We start from the raw sequence: 22724 nt of genomic DNA on the forward strand, positions 1-22724 counted from the left end.
AGAGCGGAGCCGCGTCAGGGTCAAGAAGCGTCAAAAGTGCAAAGCCGGGTTCAAAAGCGCAGGGTAAAGGCTATTTTTAACTGCACTTTTTATTTTGAAATCTAAAACTAGCTTGGCGTTATTGCGAGTTTATCTTTTGGTTTACTACAGTCCAAACGTTCACGCCTCCAGTGGGAATCTCAGGGAAATAATCACGGAAATAAGGAAGAAAAATAAATGGAAAAGTGTGTCCAAAATTTTGACATGAATCTATAATAAGAACTGGATACGACCTAGTGGAGGCTCCAGGTACTGCAGTCGGCCTAACATTTAGCTTCGTAAGTGCCTGTCTCCCTTCTCTTTCTTCCGTCTCTTGCTTTATCTCCTCCCCCACAGTTTTCTCTCTATCTCTCCCCTCTCTCCCTCTCTTCTCTCTCCCTCTCCCTTTCACTTCTCCCTCAGAGCTCTCTCTTCCTTTCATTCCTCTCTCACAGCTCGCTCTTTATCACTTTCATCTCTCCTCTCCCTCTTCTCTATTTTCCTTTTGCTCCTCCCTCACAGCTGACTCTCTATCGCTCTTTCCCTCCTCCCTCTCCCTCTTCTCTCTTCCCTCTCTCTTTCACTCCTGCCTCACAGCTCTCTGTCTCTCTTTCATCTCTCCTCCCCCTCCTCTTTCTTTCCTCTCTCCCTCTCCTCTCTTCCCTCTCTCTTTCACCCCTCCTCCCCCTCTCCTCCCTCTCTCTTTCACCCCTCCTCCCTCCCCCTCTCTCTTTCACCCCTCCTCTCCTCCCCCTCTCTCTTTCACCCCTCCTCTCCTCCCTCTCTCTCTCACCCCTCCCCCTCTCCTCCCTCTCCCCTCCTCTCCTTGCTGTCTCTCTCACCCCTTCCCCTTTCCTCCCGCTCTCTTTCATCTCTCCTCTCCTCCCTCTCTCTTTCAACCCTCCTCTCCCTCTCTCCTGTCCTCCCCTCTCCTCTCTTCCCTCTCTCTCTCACCCCTCCTCCTTCCTCTCCCCTCTCTCTCACCCCTCCTCTCCTTTCTCTCTCTCTCACCCCTCCCCTCTCCTCTCTTCCTTCTCCTCCCTCTCCTTGCTCTCTCTCACCCCTCTTCTCTCCTCCCTCTCCTCCCCTCTCCTCCCCTCTCCTCCCCTCTCCTCTCCCTCTCCTCCCTGTGTGTTTCCAGTTGGCTCACACTTCACAGTCTCTCTCTCATATGTTGTTTGTGTGTTTGTTGAGTTTGTGTTGTCTGGTTTGTTGTTTTCCTCTGATTCTACAGATGAAACATGTTTTATATGACTCCCATGTTAAATGTGTCAGGCTCATGTTTATATTCATCATGTGGTTTGGTGAATCTGTGCCAAATATTTATCACAGTTTTGTACCAGTTAAACGTTTGTGGAAAAAAAAGTTCATCTCCCTCTCTCTTCTCTCGCCTCCCCTGTCCTCTCTTCCCTCTCTTTCTTGCACTCCTCCCTCAGCTCTCTCTCGATTTTTTTTCCTCCCCTCTCTCTTTCCTCTCTCCCTCTACTCTGTCTCCATCCTTTCCCTTTCACTCCTCCCTCTCAGCTCTCTCTCTATCTTCTTCCTCTCTCCTGCCTCCCTCCTCTCTCTTCCCTCTCTCCCTTTCACCCGCCCTTACAGCTGTCTCTTTTTCCTCTCCCTCCTCCCTCTCTTCTCTCTCCCTCCTCTCTCTTCCCTCTCTTCACATTCACCCCTCCCTCACAGCTTTCCTTCTATCTCCCCGTCCTCTCTCCCCTCTCTCCCTTTCACTCCCCCCACAGCTCTCTCACTATCTCTCTCCCTCTCTTTATTTCTCTTTTCTTCCCTCTCTCTCTCCTGCCTCCCTCCTCTCTCTTCCCTCTCTTCACATTCACCCTTCCCTCACAGCTTTCTCTCTATCTCTCCGTCCTCTCTCTCTCCTCTCTCCCTTTCACCCTCCCTCACAGCTATCTCTTTTTCCTCTCCCTCTCTTCTCTCTCCCTCCTCTCTCTTCCCATTCACCCCTCCCTCACAGCTTTCTCTCTATCTCTCCGTCCTCTCTCTCTCTCCTCTCTTCCCTCTCTCCCTTTCACTCCTCCCTCACAGCTCCCTCTCTGTATCTGTCCCTCCTCCCTCTCTTCTCTCCCTCCTCTCTCTTCCGCCTCTTTATACTTTAACACTATATTGCCCATTAGTCAGGAGGTGCACATTCTCATGCTAGTCCTTCTTTCCCTGGGCCTCTCTCACTCTCGGCTTTGGCCTCTGAGAGTCGTTCAAACTTTTTATAATAAACGAAGCTCAGACTGAAACATGAGGCGGACGCACAAACGAGGAAATGTCACACACCTCTATAACCACACAGTCTGAGTTTCCTCTCCGTCTCTGCCTCCTTTCTCCCTCTTTTTCCTCTTTCTCAACTCCCCCTTCTTTCTCCTCTACCTTTCCTTCTCCAGTCTGCTTTTCCTCTCCAGCTTTTTCTCCTTTTCCCCTTCACTTTATCTCACTCTTTTTCCTCTCTTTCTCTACTTCCTCTTCTCTTTCCTCTACCCTTTTCCCCTCTCTCATAATACCACAGTCTGCTTTTTCTCTCTCTCTCCCTCCATTTCTCCTTCTTGTCATCTCCATCTTTTTCTCCCTCTTTTTTCTCTTTCTCATCTCCCCCTTGTTTCTCCTCTACCTTTTCTTCCCTCTTATAACTCTATAACGACACAGTCTGCTTTTCCTCTCTGTCTGTCCCTCCTTTTCTCCCTCTTTTTTCTCTCTTCTCTCTCCTCTACCTTTTTCTGTCTCTCACAACTCTATAACGCCACAGTAGAGGAGCCCTCTACCTTTTTCTCTCTCTCCCTCCATTTCTCCTTCTCTTCATCTCCATCTTTTTCTCCCTCTTTTTCTCTCTTTCTCTACTCCCTCTTCTCTTTTCTCTATATTTTCCCTCTCTCTTTCTCTCACAGCTCTATAATGCCACAATCTACTTTTCTCTCCCTTTCTTCCTCCTTTTCTCCTTCTTTTTCTCTTTCTCTACTCCCTCTTGTCTTTTTCCCTCTCTCACTCTTTCTCTCACAACAATAATGCCACATTCTGCTTTTCCTCTCTGTCTCTCCCTCCTTTTTCTCTCTTTCTCTCCTCTCTCTCCTCTACCTTTTTTCCGTCTCTCACCCTTTCTCTCACAACTCTATAACGCGACAGTAGAGGAGCCCTCCACCTTTTTCTCTCTCTCCCTCCATTCCTCCTTATCTTCATCTCCATCTTTTTCTCCCTCTTTTTTCTCTACTCCTCTTCTCTTTCCTCTCCTTTTTTTCCCTCTCTCACCCTTTCTCCCACAGCTCTATAATTATAACTTTGTCGGTGCAGAACGTTTCGTCGACATTGTGGGTTTTGTTGCAAACACACAGCACTTAAGAGTCACACTGAGATCCAACAGCGGAGTAAAGCTAACAATAACTAGCATGCTAACGTACACTTCCTGATTATGGGACAATATAAAGTGTATATCTTTGGACTTATTTTGACCTCAAGTGCTTAAATACATGTTTATTCTCCACATTTTTTGCACAAACTGAGAAAAAAAACGATGATAAATATGCCCCATAGTCACTTTTCCACCGAACCGAGTCAGAATCACAAAAACAAAATCTGTCATATGCGTTTTAATCCTCGTCGGAAAATCTACTTTCTCGTTCTTCGTGTCTGGAAACTTTTTTTTTTTTTTTGAGCTTTGGAGTTTGACAAATAACAAACGTCAGTGACAAACGCGTCTTCCTCCAGTTCCACAGACAGATTCATTTTTATGCTCAGTTTGGTTTGATTTGAGCGAATTTACACCCAAAACATTTGATTCTCCGGCTGCAAAAAATACGTCTGCTCTCAAAAAATACGAGATTATGTTTATTTTTTTAAACGGTAATCTCCTGTAAACGGCGCCGCTTCTGCACGGCTGAAGTAATGATTCGATTTATGGATGTATTTATTTATTCATTGTAAAAGCGTCGAGTGTGACGGCAAGAGTGACGAGGTACGAGGTATTTAGACTTTAGAGAATACAGGGGCTTATTCTGCGGTAGAAGAATACAGGGGCTTATTCTGCGGTAGAAGAATACAGGGTCATATACAGGGGCTTATTCTGCGGTAGAAGAATACAGGGTCTTATTCTGCAGTAGAAGAATACAGGGTCTTATTCTGCAGTAGAAGAATACAGGGTCTTATTCTGCGGTAGAAGAATACAGGGTCTTATTCAGGGTCTTATTCTGTAGTAGAAGAATACAGGGTCTTATTCTGCGGTAGAAGAATACAGGGTCTTATTCTGAGGTAGAAGAATACAGGGTCATATACAGGGTCTTATTCTGCAGTAGAAGAATACAGGGTCATATTCTGCAGTACAAGAATACAGGGTCTTATTCTGCAGTAGACGAATACAGGGTCATATACAGGGTCTTATTCTGCAGTAGAAGAATACAGGATCTTATTCTGCGGTAGAAGAATACAGGGGCTTATTCTGCGGTAGAAGAATACAGGGGCTTATACAGGGTCTTATTCTGCAGTAGAAGAATACAGGGTCTTATTCTGCGGTAGAAGAATACAGGGTCTTATTCTGCGGTACAAGAATACAGGGTCTTATTCTGCAGTAGAAGAATACAGGGTCTTATTCTGCAGTAGAAGAATACAGGGTCTTATTCTGCGGTACAAGAATACAGGGTCTTATTCTGTAGTAGAAGAATACAGGGTCATATTCTGCAGTAGATGAGTCTTATTCTGCTGTTGAAGAGTACAGGGTCATATACAGGGTCTTATTCTGCAGTACAAGAATACAGGGTCATATTCTGCTTTTACAGAAACGTTAACTATTGGTCCAGGGGTTGGCAGTGCAAATTCCAGAATATTTCTTTGTATTTTTTTATACACAGATATATGTCTGGTCCCCGCTCGAGCCAGAACCAAACATGATCGTCCAATCAGATTTGCTTATTTCAGTGACACTTGTGAAACGAAGGAGCTCATTGGTCACACATATTCACAAACAAAATGACATTTCTCTCACCTCAGATGAGCAGAGTTTAATTCTTCACTCACTGATTCTGTAGAAATTCATCGTGTTTTTCAGGCCCTTGTGACATTTCTTTTCCTTTCGTTTTTCCTCGTAAGCAGCCATGTTTGTTTTGACACAGACGGACCAGGTCATGATCTAAACATGACCGCGATTTGAAGTCAATGGACTCTGCTCAACGGTGCATGTCGCTAGTTTAGCCTTTAGCGGCGCGGTACGTCCTGCCCTGGCCGTGGACCACGCACAGTTGAGCGACCTCCCATGACACTTTGCACAGCGGCAATCTGTGCACTTTTGACCCATGTTCTCGTTCATGTCGTAGCACGTGGCCGCTCTAATCAATCGGCGCGTGGGCTTAGCTAGAGCGGACATAGAGCGCAATCAAAGCTAACGACTAAAAAGCTTTTTTTTTTTAGCACAATAGACGGATTTTGAGCTGAGAAAAGAGTTTATGATCAGAAAATAGGTAAAAATCACCACAAAATTGGATCTTTGTGAAAGCTGTAGGTCCCTGTCAGACGAACACGAGCAGTTTGTGTTTTTACGTTATGCTGGATGAGGGATTTTATCGTCGTGAGACCAATGAGTGGCCATTAATCCAATTTGCAACAGCTCAAAGCAGCAACACCCTATAGAATAAGTTTAATAGATCCATTGGACGGACCACGCGTGTCCCTGATTGGCTGATCCACCTGTCAATCACGAGTTTCACCGGTGACCAGACTCACATCTTTGAAAAGTATTGAAGAAGTGTGTGTTCTCGATCCCGGGTAGTGTCATTTATATCTAAGTACAGACATTTGCAAGCCTGAAACTACCAAGAAAATCCATTAAAACATGTACAAAAACTACGTGTATAATATAAAAATCTGTGTATTTCTATAATAATATGCAAAATAGTGACAAATTACAGCTCAACGGTGTGAAAAGCCAAAGCCAATAAATGTGTAAATGTGTATGACAGAGCATGTGGGCCTATCCATGTGTTTCAGAATTAAAAAAAAAAAAAAAAAAAAAAAAAAAGGACTGTTTCCATAGCAACATTTTATAGTTTATATCCTTTGCGTTTATAGGGACTCTGAAACCCGTGGATCGTTTTTTGATCAGCAGATGTTTACGTATCACCGGGTCAGAGTTAAGACTGTCCCTGACTTCTGACCCTTGACACTCTGCCCCCTGGTGCCTGGGGTGGCTCGGTACAGTCTGCTCATGGACTTCTGTAATCCGAGCTCTTTACGTAACGTTTCATTCCCGTCCGTTGCCTCCCGACCTGGACGGACGCAGCCTCATCATCCACAGATTCTATAGGAGTAAATAGACGGACAGATGGGACGTGTGCGGGATTATAGCCTTTTCCAGGACTATTGTATAAGACGGAGAGATCGAGGGATGACAATTAATACCCCATAGAATTGTAATATCTCCTCTTTAATCTTTTTAATAAATTAACTGCAACTGCTTTGGGAAGTTCTGGGAAATTTCAGCAAATGTGGCCTGGAATGCGCAGAAAAATCGTAACTCTTTAGCTTCCCTTCCTCCTCCTTTCCCTGCTCTTTCTCTTCCCTATTCGAACTCTCCTTACAGTTAGCAGTACGAGGCTGTACAAGGCCCCGCCCGCAATCCTACGTCACCCATGCTCCCGCGCAATAATCCTCCGTAAATATACAAAAGCATGACACAAAACAATATACTACAACTTCACAAACCTGATACGATGATTGACAGGAGGGGAAGGGGCGTTACTTTCCGCAGCCTCGCTCCGGATTGGCTCTTTGGTTGCTATGATACTCGTGGTCGGAATTCCTAACGTGGAACTTACCTCTAAATTCACGCTATTCCAACACCGCCATCATTACTCGGGTTGTATTTTTTTGGCGTGAGTCTTGACGGCAAATAAGTTCTAAACGGACTACAGAGCCGTTTTAAAGCTTCCCAGAGAATCGGTGCAGCGTTGACTTGTTGTTGCGCGTAAAAGTTTAATATTTGACACAAAACAAACAACTTTATATAATATTTTAGCATCAAAAGTTTTGATTGCGTCATCCGTCAGTCGTCCAGGTCTGATCCATGGCAAAAGACGAAAGTTAAATCTGTCAACCGAACTAAAACGTAGCAGTGTAGACGTTTCGCCGCTTCGTCAGTTTTGGTCAGATCTTTGCTGGACACTGCCTTAAATCTGTCTGAAGGGCGGAGCTAACGACACTGAAACTATAAACCGCTGTTGTCTCCAGTTTCAGGCTTAACGACCCTATTCAACCTCTAATGACACGCTCTATTGTTCTCTTTGTGTTTGTTCGCTTTGGGTCTGAGGATGGAATCATAGATCAATGGTAGATTATGTTGCAGGATTGTCTTTCCTAACAAAACAGCTTCTTTAACTCCCCTCTCAAACCATCAAAGACCGTCAAAGGTTTTCCAAAATTCTCCATCGAAAGTAACATAATTCCTACATAACCGGAAGTGTCACCCCAAAGAAAGCGCGGTTCGTGGTATGTGCGTCGTTTGACTGGAACCGAACGCTACGGCTGACGCAACGCTCCCTTAATCCACTTCTTTATACAGTGTTTGCGCGAGTGTGTGTTTTCTGCATCACAGCCTTCTTGAGAATTCCACAGCGCTAAGAAGTCAGCGAAACATTCAGTATTGGCTTTCATTTTGGTTTGTTTTTACATCACACTATTTGGCTTTTCCTTCATCCATTTTTCATAACGCAGTCCGTATACGCCGCGTGTTCATCGACGAGTAGCCCACACGGGGTTGAAAATGTCCAAGAGATTCTAATATTTGCTGATTTGTTTGATTTATTTCCCAAAAAACATGAAAGTCTCCGCGCACTCGTCTGGTGGATCATTTATGTGAGCGAAAATGGAGAATATTAGATGTTTCCCTGATCCGACAGCGGCGGCGGCGGCGGCGGCGGCAGCAGCCTCCGGGCCCGAGCCGACTTTGTGAATGAACAAGAACCATTAACATTCTCCTCAGCGGCGACTCGGAGAAAAACAACAACAGCGAACTCATCTCACACGCACTCGAATGGCTTTTTCAGACTCAGATAAATTATAACTCTTTATAAACTCGCTCCTCTCTCTCTCCTCTATCTTTCCTCCTTATCTCCCTCATCAATTTTTCCCCCTCTTCTCTCTTCCTCTCCCTTCTCTCCCTCTCCTTTCTCCTCTCTCACCACTCTCTCTCACCTCACTCTCTTTCTCTCTTGTTTTACTCTAAAATGTTTTTCTTCCTCTGCCTATAACCCTTCTCTTCTCTCTCCTCCTACTCTCCTATCCCTATCTCCCCTTCTTTCCACACCACCCCCTTTTCTTCTTTCTCTTGTCTTTTCACCTCATCTCTACCTCCTCCTTTCCTCTCTGTATCTTCTTCCTCCTCTCTCTCTTCTTCCTCTCTCCCTCCCCTCTGAATCCTCTCCCTCCCTTCTCTCTCTTCTTCCTCTCTCTCTTTTCTTAATCTCTGTCTCTCTCTTCTGCTCTCTCCCTCCCCTTTGTATCTTTTCCTCTCTCTCTCCGTCTCTCTCCCCTTCTTCTCTCTCTCATCTTCCTCTCTTCTTGCGCTCTCTCTCTCCTTCCTCTCTTCTTGCTCTCTTTTCTTCCTTTCTTCTTGCTCTCTCTTCATCTTCTCTTCTTGCTTCTCTTTCTCTCCTATTGCTCTCTCTCTGTCCCTCCTCCTCGCTCTCTTCCTCTCTTCTTGCTCTCTGTCTGTCCCTCCTCGCTCTCCTCCTCTCTATTGTTCTCTCTCCCTCCTCCTCTCGCTCTCCCTCTCTTCTTGTTCTCTCTCTATCTTCCTCCTCTTTCTCTCTTCTCTCCCTCTCTTCTTCTCTCTCTCTGTGCCCTGACTCTCCTCATCCAAACCGTCCTGTCACTCTGCTCTTTTCTTGTTCTCTCTCCCTCTTCCTCTCTCTCTTCTTCCTCTCTCTCTCCCTCCTCTTTCTCTCTTCTCTTCTTCTTCTCTCTCTCTGTGACCTGTGCCCTGACTCTCCTCGTCCAAACCGTCCTGTCACTCTGCTCTTTTCTTGTTCTCTCTCCCTCTTCCTCTCTCTCTTCTTCCTCTCTCTCTCTCTCTTCCTCCTCTTTCTCTCTTCTTTCCTCTCTTCTTCTCTCTCTCTGTGACCTGTGCCCTGACTCTCCTCGTCCAGTCCGTCCTGTCACTCTGCTCTTTTTCTCATGTTGTGATCCATCACCAAACATATTTTTTCCTGACTTCAATTTCACACCTTCACCATTTGATTTTCTCTTTTATTTCTTACCTTTTGAGTGAAATCCTCGCGTCACTCAGCGGGACAAAGATCAAACCATCGCAACGACGAGCTGCCACCGATATCGAGCCAGTCTGATATTTTGAAGTCTCTCTCCTCTCTGCGCAGGGATGGGACTTTCGGCTCTTTTATGAGATCCGAATCTTGTGGATCCGTTGATATCAAAGAGCCGTTCCAAAGACTCATTAGCGACAGAAGCCGATGTGAGAACTTATTTTATATGACACTCAAAGCACTTTACATCAAGGACCCACACACACATTCACACACACATTCACACACCAGTGCACACACACACTGGGGGCGAGGGGGGTTAAGTGTCTTGCCCAAGGACACAACAACAGTATTCATCTGTGGGAGCTGGAATCGCACCGCCGCCCTGTAAGTCAGTGGATCTGTCCGCTCAACCAGTGACGTTTATGTCGAAATCGGGATTGGAACCGGTAACCCTCAGATCAGCGCACAAATGCACTTTTTGTACACAAAGCTCTGTTGGCTCAGGGTTAATCAGTTTAAAAATGTAAAAAAAGTAAAATAAAAATTTTAAAATTAGATCCGGTTCCAATGAATGTCACATGGTAAACCTGAACTAAACCGGAACTAAACCAGAACTAAACCGGAACTAAACCAGAACTAAACCGGAACTAAACCAGGACTAAATCAGGACTAAACCTGAACTAAGCCGGAACTATACTGGAACTAAACAAGGACTAAACCAGAACTAAACCAAAACTAAACCAGGACTAAATCAGGACAAAACCAAGACCAAAACAGGACAAAACCAGGACAAAACCAGGACTAAACGAGGACTAAACGAGGACTAAACCAAGACCAAAACAGAACAAAACCAGAACTAAACGAGGACTAAACCAGGACTAAACCAGGACTAAACCAGGACTAACGAATATCACATGCGATCAATCTCGACGCGCTCTCCTCAGAACTGCTCCGCCATGAACAGTCCCCCTCTCCTCTTTCACTTTCATTTCCGTCCAGGTATGATCCGTAGTAAATAACTCCATCCTCAGACCTAAATCAAAACAATGAAACGATCAGGCTAGCCGGTATGCTAACAGGTGTGAGAGCAGAGCCATTAGGGGCCTGAACCATTACACAAAATATGACTCAGGCACAGTCCACACTTAAGGTAGTTCCACAGACCTAGCTAACAAACTGTAAACGATAAGTTAGCTAGTTTCAGTGTCGTTAGCTCCTCATTTCAGACAGATATAAGGCAGTGTCCAGCAGTGATCTGACCAGAACTGAAGAAGCGACTTGGACGAGCAGCGAAACGTCTTCACTTTAAAATTTGTGTTATTTCTCGTAATCACAGAAAACTCAGAACGGTTCGATTTTGGTTAAGGTCACATTTTTTATTTCTTCACAAATGGCTCCGTCACACCCACTCGAGGAGGATTTTAAAACACTGGCGTCTTCTCAATTTGTTCGATTTGTGCGTCACATTTTGCTGTACGCTGCCTTCAACCCGACTGTACAATAACGATCTACGAAACGATTCCCGAGCCTCTGCGCCTGTTCTTCACGCAACAGAACAAAAACCAGACGGAGAAACTTGGTGCGCGATCACAAAGTCTGAAATTTCCTCCTAAAACAACAAAATGTCCCATCTTATTCTGCGTAAACACGGCTAACCCTGTAGCTTACGTCTGCACGAACATCTTCTCGACCTGTTTTAAATGTGAACTTTGAACAGAATCCTACTTCCAAAACCTAAATCGCAAATCTAAACGCAATCGTAATACTTGCCAGCGAAAAAACCCCAAAACATAGTAAGATATTTCCCTCAAATCGTTCCGCCGTAGTAAACACAAGCGCGTGACGTCTGACTTTAAAACGACGATGTGATTAAAGCTGTGGTCTCGAGTCTCATGGCACCCCGGGGATGTGAGAACCATGTGGACTCATCTGCGTGGTTGAAAACACTGTTGACTCTGTCCGCTGGAAAACCACTATTTGCTCAGTTCTATCAACAGCTCACGGCTAATTAGCATGCTAACGACTGCAGCCCGTGTTTGGTTAGTTAACAGGCCAGTTAGCGGGATCAGGTGCAGAATTGATGCTGCGTTTTTTTGGAGGGTTTTTTTCGACAACACGTCACTCCATATTTGTCCGTGGCTCCTGTCGACTCGGGAGAAATTAAAATGCGCAAACACACCACACGAAAAGTGCGACTGAACTGGGACTAAATCTGGATCTAAACCAGACCGGTGCAGGACGAAACTGGCTGATAAAAGCTACGAGGAAAATTGTAACCGTTAGTTTGTTAAATCAATGTTTAATCTGTCAGAAAAACGTCTCTTCCTCGTCCGTGTGGCTCTGAAACTCATCCACAAAAGCAGAAATATTGGCCTTTTTCTAGAACACGATTACGCCACACTCCCAGATTCAGCAAGAGACCGTTTTCCCCGGTGTTATAAAACTCCACTTTCCTCCAGGGTTGCTACGTTTCTGCGACCCAAACCGCACAAAAGCCTCTAAAAATCCATCCAAAACCCGCGGACTGTGTGTCGCTTCTGTCTGTATTTATGAAAGTAGCGTTCCTCCATTGACACAGACCCGCTCCGTTCACTTTCTTTCGCACAAATACAAGTTCCACAGACGCCGCCGACGGCTTTGGGTAAGAAGATTTGTCAACGAAATTCACGACTTTCAATGAGATTATTCTAAAATCAACAAGTTTTACATGGAAAATAGCTCTGGCTAAACCCGCGTACCTGGCAACACTGCTCTATTCTCTTCTTTTTCTTGCCATTTTCTTTTTTGAGATAGCGCCACCTGCTGTTTGGAATCGTTTTATTTATTTATTGGTTTACTTGACAGGGACAGTGTACATTAATAGCATTGCTGCTCTTTTTCATCTGTTGTCCCTGGACAGATGGCAGACCTGTCTCCCTAAAAACAAGAGTACAAATATTATACAGCGAAAATTACAATATACTATAGAAAAAACATTAAAACAGATATAACAAACACTGTCAACAAAAGTGTTCAGAAAAGACAAGCAAAACACAATAATGCAGACATGTTTGATGTTATGAACCACTTTTTAAAATGTTTTTTGAACAGAATATAGGCGCTCGTCTCTGATGTTCTGAGAGACCGAGTTCCTGTGCAGCTGTAACTGAGAAGGCTCTGACTGAAGACACTTGTCCTCAGAGGAACAGTCTCCTCGGACGGACCCTCGTGTTTCCCTCTTTGAGCTCGTTCTTATGTTCACAAACTGACTGAGTGGAGGGGATGACGAGACCATTAATGATTTTATATATTAGACAGAGCTTTGAACACTTGATGACATTCTCCCAGTTTAACAGTTTATGCTTCTGTAAAATGGTGCAATGATGACGTCTCGGAGGTTTTTTTAATCTAGAATCTTGATTGTCTGTTTGTATAATGATCCAGTGGGTTTTAGTGTTGTTTTGTTTGCCTGTGACCATGTACGACAGTATGTTATGTGAGAAAAGACCATAGCATGAACATTTTAGCTGCCTGCAGTGATAAATGTGACCTAATGAATCTGAAATTGGACAAGCTAAACTTTACCCGGTTGCACACTTTTTTGATTTGTGATTTAAATGTTAGTTTTGAATCAATTAGGACCCCGAGATATCTGAATTCTGACACAACTTGTATTTTTTCTCCTGCCACAAAAACATCTGCCTGATCACTAGTACTGGTAATGTTTGATATAGAAAAGAACATTGCTACTGTTTTATTTACATTGAGCTTTAAGTTGGACTGATTTAAACATTCTGAGACATGGGCCATGGATTGTGTGAGTTTATCAGCCACTTGAGTCATGTTTTTACCATGTGCATAAATGACTGTATCATCTGCAAACATCTGAATGAAGACATTAGAACAGACTGAAGGGAGGTCATTTATGTACAGAGAGAAAAGCAATGGACCTAGAATGGAACCCTGCGGGACACCAGCAGACAGAGGGAGGGGAGTGTTAATTATCCATTCTGACAGACTGTGATCGATTTGATAAATATGATTCTATCCATTTTATTGCATGTGAGGAGAAGTTAAACGTGGTCAGTTTGGTGAATAATATTTTAGGGTTTACAGTGTCAAAAGCTTTTTTCAGGTCGAGAAACACAGCACCAACCACACCACCCTTATCCAGTAAATCTTTGAGATTTTCAATAAAAAAAACAAACAGTTAGCCGCCTCTGTTTAGTGCTGAGCTGTAAAACCAAAGTGCATGGGATGAAGTGAAAATGATGTGGTGTTGAGATGTACGATCATTTATTGGGCAATGAGTTTGTCTGCGACTTTGGACACCGTAGATATGACACTGATGGGCCTGTAATTGGAAAGTAATAATGTATCTCCGTTTTTATAGATTGGGATTACAGCTGATGATTTCCATTTACTTGGAAATACTGCCTCAGACACTGATAGAGTGAGAATGTTGGTTAATGGAGTTATTAAGTTGGAGCTGAGTTCTTTTAACATAAATGTATCTATGCCAACTATGTCTTTTGTTCTGGTAGGTTTGAGTGAACTTATTGTCTGAGACGTCTGATTCTGTGACACTGTTTATACTAAAAATGGGCTCTGATGCATTTATAGGACAAACACTTAATGTATTAAATGAAAAACACTGGGCAATATATATATTTTGACGTTTATGGTACCCTTAAAATCCTTAAAATGTTTCGTTTTCACAATAGTTAAACTGGTTAGCGATCAGGTTAGGTTTAGGGACAGGGTTTTGGTAATGGTTAAGTTTAGGAAATAGGTTTACGCGTAGGTTGAGGGTCACCATGGCAACCCGCCGCGATGGAAAACTAGCAAAGCGCTAACGTTAGCAACTGTCGACTGCCTTCTACATAATTTACATTCTGTGAAACTCTTTAGTTAAAATGAATGCCCAAAGTCAAACAAACACTCAAGCTAACACAATTTCTGCTTTGATTTGGACCCTGCATAAAACACAGCCCTATGCTACACAAAATAAATAAATAAAATAAAAACGTGATCTACTTACACAATATTTGGTGCTGTCACAAATACACTGCAGTTTCACGACACTAAGTGAGTCTGCGGGTGTGAGAGCGTCATGCCTCCAGTCTGGAACCTGATTTTTACGGTCTTAAAAACATGAAAAACAGAACTGGATCATTTTAAAGGTTTGCAGTTATTCCTCCGCTTACCGTATGCATTCCAAGTATTTTAATTATTCACCATGATGAGTTTAGCGTCAAGGGTAACTAGCATGCTAAACAGGACTAAACTAGGACTAAACCCAGACCAAAACAGGACAAAACCAAGACTGAACCAGCACTAAACCAGGACTAAACCAAGACCAAAACAGGCCAAAACCAAGACTGAACCAGGACTAAATCAGGACTAAACCAGAATTAAACCAGAGCTAAACCAGAATTAAACCATGACTAAACCAGGACTAAACCAGGACTAAACCAGAAATAAACCAGAGCTAAACCAGAACTAAACCAGGACTAAACCAGAAATACACCAGAGCTAAACCAGAATTAAACCAGGACTAAACCAGAACTAAACCAGGACTAAACCAGAGCTAAACCAGAATTAAACGAGGGCTAAACCAGGACTAAACCAGGACTAAACCAAGACCAAATCAGAACCAAACCAGGAATAAACCAGAACTAAACCAGGACTAAATCAGGACTAAACCAAAACGAAACCACAACTAAAAACATAAAAACAGAACTTATTTTAAACATTTCTGTGTAAAGTTGCTAGCATTAGCCACTTACCTTCACGCAACCTGTTGAAAGAGCGATCATTTCTAAATTTCAGACAAATTTTTTTTTTTAAATCTATCCTGTTTACGTGAGATCCAGCTTGACAAAACTCGTATGATCATTATTAGTCCATCAGTACTTGTGCGCACGTCCAATTTGATCATTATTATTTATTATTTATCACTAAAATCAGTTTAGCCGAGTTTAGCAGCACCTCTGATGGATAGCTGCTGATCACACTAGCAAACAGCAGATTTTTTACATTTTTTTAAATTAATTATTCAGATGAGTTTACATCAACTAGCATGCTTATGTGCACTTCCTCATTCTCTGGCTATAAAACCCTTTGTACTTAAACGCAGACCTCAGGAGCTGCTTAAACGATGTATCTGTACTGGGGCTTTTTGCTGTCGACTCGGGGAGCTGGTTTAATTTTGACAGCGCCGCGTGTGACATTAGACCGTGCTAACTCAGACCTGTAGCTAGCATCCACACCTGCAGTTTTCTTAGCGAGCGCAGAGTAGTTTGCCCTGGAACCTTGGCTGCCACAACTTTTAATCAAACCATAAATCAGCGTGCGGATCTTGCAGAGTGTAGAGTGAGCGGCGAACGTGGAGGGAACTTAAATGCTTTCAGTCTCTAAGTACTAACATTAGAGCTGCACATTTCTGAGATGTTTTGTAACAGTTTAAAGAAGTCGTATTGCGCTTGTGTCTGCTATATAACTATAATCCATGACACCCGTGGATCGTTACGTGTAATTTGCGCATTTAAAATCACAATAGCTGTATTTGAAGGTCCACATTGTTCCCTAGTCAGAGGATTATTCAGGAATCACGCCAGTTTTTGTGGTGTTTAAATGACCAAAAAGTGAAAAAGTAGTGCACTGAAAATTTCTCACAATGCACCTTGAAAAGTAGTGGACATCAGTGTTCGTCAAATCGGTCAACGTAGACCATAATGCATTGCGAGAGGTGGACAAACAACAGCGCAACGGCAGGTCTTTAACTGAATGAAGCCGATAGAAGCGCTGGTTTATCTCAGTCGATCCTGATTATGAAAAAAAAAACACTCTTATATAAACTGTTGCTGTGTAAAGTTGCTAGCGTTAGCCGTTTACCTTCGCTCGGGCTGTTGAACGAGCGATAATTTCCACATATCAGACTAAAATTTAAAAAAGCCAGTCCGTTTACATGAGATCCAGCTCGACTAAACTTGTACGATCATTATTAGTCCGTAAAAACTTGTGTACACGTCCAATTTTGATCATTATCTATCAGTTTAGCAGACGTTTTTCACTTGTGCTAGAGTTACGTGACCTGAAAGTAGTGAATTGTGTGTTAAGAGCTTGGGGAGACATTCAGACACAGACACTATTCATCTAAAACAGATTAATTAAAGAAACAAGTTCGATCGTTACAACAAAGAGTCGGTCTGACGGATAGCTGCAGATCACACGAGCAAACAGCAGATTTATTTTTTCATCTTTTTCACCAAAATGACTATGCAGCACTGCCGAATCCTACGTGTATCAACAATTAAGAAAAGAAAATTGAAGAACAAAGTACAGAGCAGTGGCTGTGTGCCGGTGAAAACGGGAATTGATCTTGAAAATAAGCGATTAAAGATAACTCAAACATGCACGCATCTCTCCAAAAACAACTTCAGGTGAGTAAATGTTGAGGGTAACACGGTTAAAACCTCAGAAAAGTCCATTTTGCTAAATATGTCTGCTTTAACGTATCTACTGTATTTTTCAGACTATAAGTTAGTTTTTTTCATAGTTTGGCCGGAGGTGCGACTTATACTCAGATGCAATTTATATGTGAAATATGTTTTTTTTTCTTCATTATTATGCATTTTTTTTGGCTGGTGCGACTTATACTCAGGTGCGACTTATATTCCGGAAAATATGGCGATAGTGATTTTTCTGACCAGTATTCCGATTACGATTAGATTTGCGATTTATGTTTTAATAAGTTTCTGTTCAAAGTTCACATTTGTTGTTGTTTTTTTAATACAGAGGAGATTTTGTTGTTTGTGGATGAAATGAGCTAATTACGTTCATCCAAATTGTTATCTCGATTTGATTCTGATTGATCTCGCAACCCCACTTTTCCATAATGACAGTTTAGCGTTTCCACGTGCGTCGCCGCAAACGTGTCTAACCACTTTAAAAATGGCGTCTGATCCTCACGCAGGAAAACCAATTACCCAGAGTGCCTCTCTCTTTTCTGTTGTGTCAAATGAACCTGAAGACGAGACGCTCCTCATTTGCATATGGACATGTTTAGTCTCCTCATGACCTAATTAATCCTTTTCAAACGCCACTTTTCTGCTCGCCCTCCTCCTCTTCCTCCTCTTCTTCTCTTACTCTTCACCTCTTCCTCCTCCTCTCCCTGCCCCTGCTCTCCTACTCTTCCTCCCTTTATTCCTCCTCTTCTTACTCTTCTTTTTATCTTGTTGCTCCTCCTCTTCTCTTCTCTTTCTTACTTCTCTCCCTCCTTCTCCTCTTTCTTACTTTTCCTTTCCCTCTTCTTACTCTTCCTCCTCCTCCTCTCATCCTTTTACTCTTCCTCCACCCCCTCTTCTCCTCTTACTTTTATTCCTCCGATTCATCTTAGTCTTCCTCCTTCTCTTCTCATTCTTCTTCTTCCTCCTCCTCTTATTCCTCCAATTCATCTTAGTCTTCCTCTTCCCCTTCTTCTCTTACTCTTCCTCCTTCTCCTCTTCCTCCTCCTCTCCCGACTCTCCTCCTTTTACTCTTCCTCCACCTCCTCTTCTCCTCCACTTTATCGTCCTCTTCTCCTCTTACTCCTCTGATTCATCTTACTCTTCCTCCTTCTCCTCTTCTCCTCCTCTTACTCTTCCTCCACCTCCTCTTCTCCTCCACTTCATCATCCTTTTCTCCTCTTACTCCTCTGATTCATCTCATACTCTTCCTCCTCCTCTTCTGTTTCTCCTCTTCTCTTACTCTTCCTCCTTCTCCTTTTCTCCTCCTCTTCCTCTTGAACATGTTATCACCTTGTCTTGAATGTCCCACAGTATGGCATTAAACTTACATATTGCATTTATTATTGTTTTTATCGCTCAAAAAAACAACTGTGTGCGAAGTCGCCTCTCCACAGATGAGACCTGTAACTTTGCGTCATCACGGAGGTAGATGTGTTTAATGGAACAATTTAGACAAACAAACAATTTAGAATCTCCATGGAGACGAGCAGATGGCAGACCCTCTTAAACTTGTCAGCAAAATGGATTCTCATGATTTGCGCGAGTTCAGACTCTCCAGAATCCGTCCCGTTCGACTCTGACTGAAGCGTTGGCTCGTGATCGGAAAACAAACATTGGAACGCCGACAAACATCCTCCTATTTGATCCGAACTATGGACTATGAGGCTGAGGGGAATCAGAGAACGTGCATCATGTTATCCAACGCTGCAAGATTAATCGCAATCGAATCAAAATCACACTTTGAATCAACGTAATTAGCGAATCTGCAGTTTTTTAAGAACCACAACTTCCTCCACAAACAACAAAATGTCTTCTTCTGCAGACTGACTAACCTGCTAGCCGCTGCGATCCAAACAGGAAGTGATCATGGGCGCGCTTCCAGCTCCATCGACTCTGGCTACAATTCACTTTACATTGAAAAAAACGTCGCCCCTCCCTCTGTAACCGCTGCTGTCAGACTCGTTTTGGTCTTAAAATATCGTATGATCCTGGTGTTTTATTTCGTTATTGCGTCCGTGACTCAACAGGACGCAACGCTAATAGGATTCTTCACCCGAGGTCGCTCTCCCAAAGCATTCGCAACGGGTTTGACCAAAAAAGCGTTGCTAAGCTCGCGCTCCAGTGATGCGGACGGGAAGGAGCGTTACCTTCAATTCGCCCTTATAACCGCTAGCCTCGATTAGCTTCATTTGACTGGAGCTGACGTCACACTCACTTAGTCCACTTCTTTATACAGTCGCTGTACAAACACGCTCTGAAATGTGATTATTCTATTACTTTGTCAGTTCATATTTTTGTCTTTCTGTCAATTCTCCAGTCTGCTTTTAAAATCTGAACAAGCTGTGTGACGCTAAAAACAACTAGCATGCTAATACACACTTTGAGATGATCAAACGATAAAATTTACAGAGGGGTAAGATTAGGCCTGTCACGACACATACTATATCAAATTATCTTTTCAATATATTATAAATGTAACAATAATTTTTGAGGGTCAGTATTTATCATGGGGACTTTTTTTTGTAGTAGTGGGAAGTGTTTGGTTATTTTTTCCGCAGTATGATGAGATTTGAGAAAAGAAGGCGGCTAATTTGTCTGTTATTAATGTTCACATCTCGATTTACGGGGGAAAATGGTGAAATAAAAACACAAGAATCACGTAGCGCGGGTTAATGCGAACATTTTAAGATCAAAATGACGAGTCTGACAGCAGCAGGTACAGAGAGAGGGGCCGCGGTTTTTCAATAGAAAGTGAATTGGAGCCAGAGTCGATGGAGCCAGAAGCTTCCTATTTGGAACGCGGCGGCTAGCAGGTTAGCTATGTCCATTTATATATACAGTCTATGTGTAGAAGGTTGAATTATGAACTAAAATTACACAAATATTTAACGATACTGTACATTTACGATACTTTTTTGTGAATAACGCTGTTTTATGGTTTCAATATTATCGTTTATCATTTATATTGACTTCAGCGATATATCTCACTTCAAAATGTGCTATCGTGACAGACCTGGGTAAGATGTCTGTGCTTTTCTCTGAACTGGATGTAACTAAAGTCAGATTTTTGGGCTCGTTCAGGTGTCGTGACGTTTCGACCAATCAGCATGGAGTATTTTTAACCACATTTCATCATTGGTTCACTTTCAGCGAGAGCCGTCCCAGATTGATAACTGTATAGATTTGTATTCAAAGTGAGAGCCAGGTTGCGGACCCTCCACCATAAAAGTTACATGATGTGTCTTTTTTAGTCCTGGCGACCTAATTCGTCCTTTTCAAATCCTGCGCTTCCCTCCTCTGCTCTCTGTCACGGCTCTAATTGTTTTTATTCTCGATTCTCTGGGATGGAGATGTGAAATGGACCGACAGAATGTGTTCTTGTCACTGTTCAGTCAAACACGCGCGTGGGTTCGTCTGCTGAGGTGATACAGATAAAACGGCAGAATTTACATCACCCGTGACATATTTATCGTGTTTAAAGCTTTTTGTCCTTTTAGTCATGCCGTACAAACTGGGACCACACGAGGAGTCCAGGTTTAGTCCTCGTTTAACCCTGGTGTGGCCTAGTTTTAGTCCTGGTTTAGTCCTGGTTTGGTACTGGTTTATCCTTTGCTTAGTCCTGGTTTAATCCTGGTTTAGTTCTGGTTTAGTTAAATTCTGGTTTAGTCCTGGTTTAGCCCTGGTTTAGTCCAGTTTTAGTATTGGTTTAATCCTGGTGTAGTACAGTTTCAGTCTCGGTTTTCATTCTGGATTGGTCTAGTATTAGTCCTGGTTTAGTTCTGGTTTAGTCCTGGTTTAGTCTTGGTCTAGTCCTGGTTTAGTCCAGTTTTAGTACTGGTTTGGCTCTGGTTTAGTACTGGTTTTGTCCTGCTTTAGTCTTGGTTTTGTCCTGGTTTAGTCCTGGTTTAGCTCTGGTTTAGTCCAGTTTTAGTATTGGTTTAATCCTGGCGTAGTACAGTTTTAATCCTGATTCAGTACAGTTTCAGTCTTGGTTTTCATTCTGGATTGGTCTAATAATAGTCCTTGTTTAATCCTGGTTTAGGTTTGGTTTAGTCCTGGTTTAGCCCTGGTTTAGTACAGTTTTAGTCCTGGTTTAGTACAGTTTTAGTCCTGTTTTAGTCCTGGTTTGGTACAGTTTTAGTACTGTTTTAGTCCTGGTTTGGTACAGTTTTAGTACTGCTTTAGCCCTGGTTTAGTCCTGGTTTTGTCCTTCCTGTTTTAGTCCTGCTTTAGCCCTGGTTAATCCTGGTTTGTCCTTCCTGGTTTAATCCTGTTTTAGTCCTGGTTTAGCGCTGTTTTAGTCCTGTTTTAGTCCTGGTTTAGTCCTTGTTTTGTCCTTGTTTTGTCACAGTTTGTTGATTTACTCTAATTTAGTTCAGATTTGACCGCATTTCCATCACCAGTGACATATTTATCATTAAGCTTTTTTGTCCCTCTGGTGTTGCCGTACACACCGGGACCACACTATGAGCTCGAACTGAAAAGGCACTAATTAAACGAACAGCGCTTTGAGTCCAATTAAGTTAAACTGCCGCCCAGAGGCAGGCTCATAAAGACGTGTCACTACTGCGCCATAAACCTGCTTATGTATTTCTATATCCACTCCCAGACTTTAAGCACTGCACCGACGTTTAAGCAGCTGCAGCGAGCGGACATTTTGTGTTTTATGTGCTGTTCTACGTACTGTGTGACTAACGTAAGGATCGGAACGGCTGGTTTATCATTCGTAAGATGTTGTGTACAATTTCATAGTCTAGTCTAGTCTTTTTGGATTAAATTTAGCAACGAAATGACGGATAGCTGAGAGGAATCAAAGGATGTTGTCCAAAGCTGCGAGATTAAACGGAATCAAATCAAAATCAAAATGTGAATGAACGCAATTAGCAAATCACAAAAGCTGCCGTTTTTTTTGTGTCTTATTCTGTGTACTGACCGTGTATTTTACGTCTGTACAAACGTGCTCTGAAATGTGATTCTTGTATTAGTTTGTCAGTTCATATTTCAGTCTTTTGTTAATTCTGTCTGCGTTTGAAAATTTGAACTCACATTGTAAAGCTAAAAACAATTAGCATGGTAGCGCTCACGTTCAGATTACGAGATAATAAAACGCTTTATAATTAGACACAAACAGCACACAGCAGACTTATTTTCACCTCAAGAGCTGCGAATATAATACGGGCCTCATTTACCAAGTGTTTGCTCATGTGCTAAACAGCTACACACGCTAAAAGTGGAGAAAAACCCAACACAGTTTCTTGCAGAGACGCTAACGACGCGGCGCAGTTCTGCTTCTATGATGATGATGTGATTATTGTATTAGTTTGTCAGTTCATATTTCAGCCTTTTGTCAATTCTGTCTGCGTTTGAAATGTGAACTGGCATTGTAAAGCTAAAAACAACTAGCATGCTAGCGCTCACGTTCAGATTACGAGATAATAAAACGCTTTATAATTAGACGGAGACGGCACACAGTGGATTTATTTTGATCTTAACAGTGGCGAATATAATATGGGCCTCATTTATCAAGTGTTTGCTCATGTGCTAAACAGCTACACGTGCTAAAAGTAGAGCAAAAACCCAACGCAGTTTCTTGCAGAGACGCTAAAGAAGAAGACGCAGCGCAGTTTTGCTTCTATGATGGAATGAATATGCAAAACGTGCAAAAATGAAGTTGTTTAGCAAGTGCTGTCAGATTTATTACAGCTATGAGAGCAAACACATAGTACAGTACGCTGGAGAGAAGCTTTTTACGCAGGAGCTGATGGAATTTGTGCCCCTACAGGCCCTTTGGTATTGATTTTAAAAGCTTTAAAATGAACCACAAGGACAGATGAGATTATAACATGTTTTCAAAGCAGCAGTAATAAAATATAAACTCTTTGCCTTTAGCACTTTGGCCCACAAGTCTCCACCGACCTGGAGCTGCCCATCAAACTGGGCTTTCACACATCTGTCCAACGTCCCAAAGACTGTC

Source organism: Periophthalmus magnuspinnatus, chromosome 18 (genome assembly GCF_009829125.3).
Source record: "Periophthalmus magnuspinnatus isolate fPerMag1 chromosome 18, fPerMag1.2.pri, whole genome shotgun sequence".
Classification (NCBI taxonomy): Eukaryota; Metazoa; Chordata; class Actinopteri; order Gobiiformes; family Gobiidae; genus Periophthalmus; species Periophthalmus magnuspinnatus.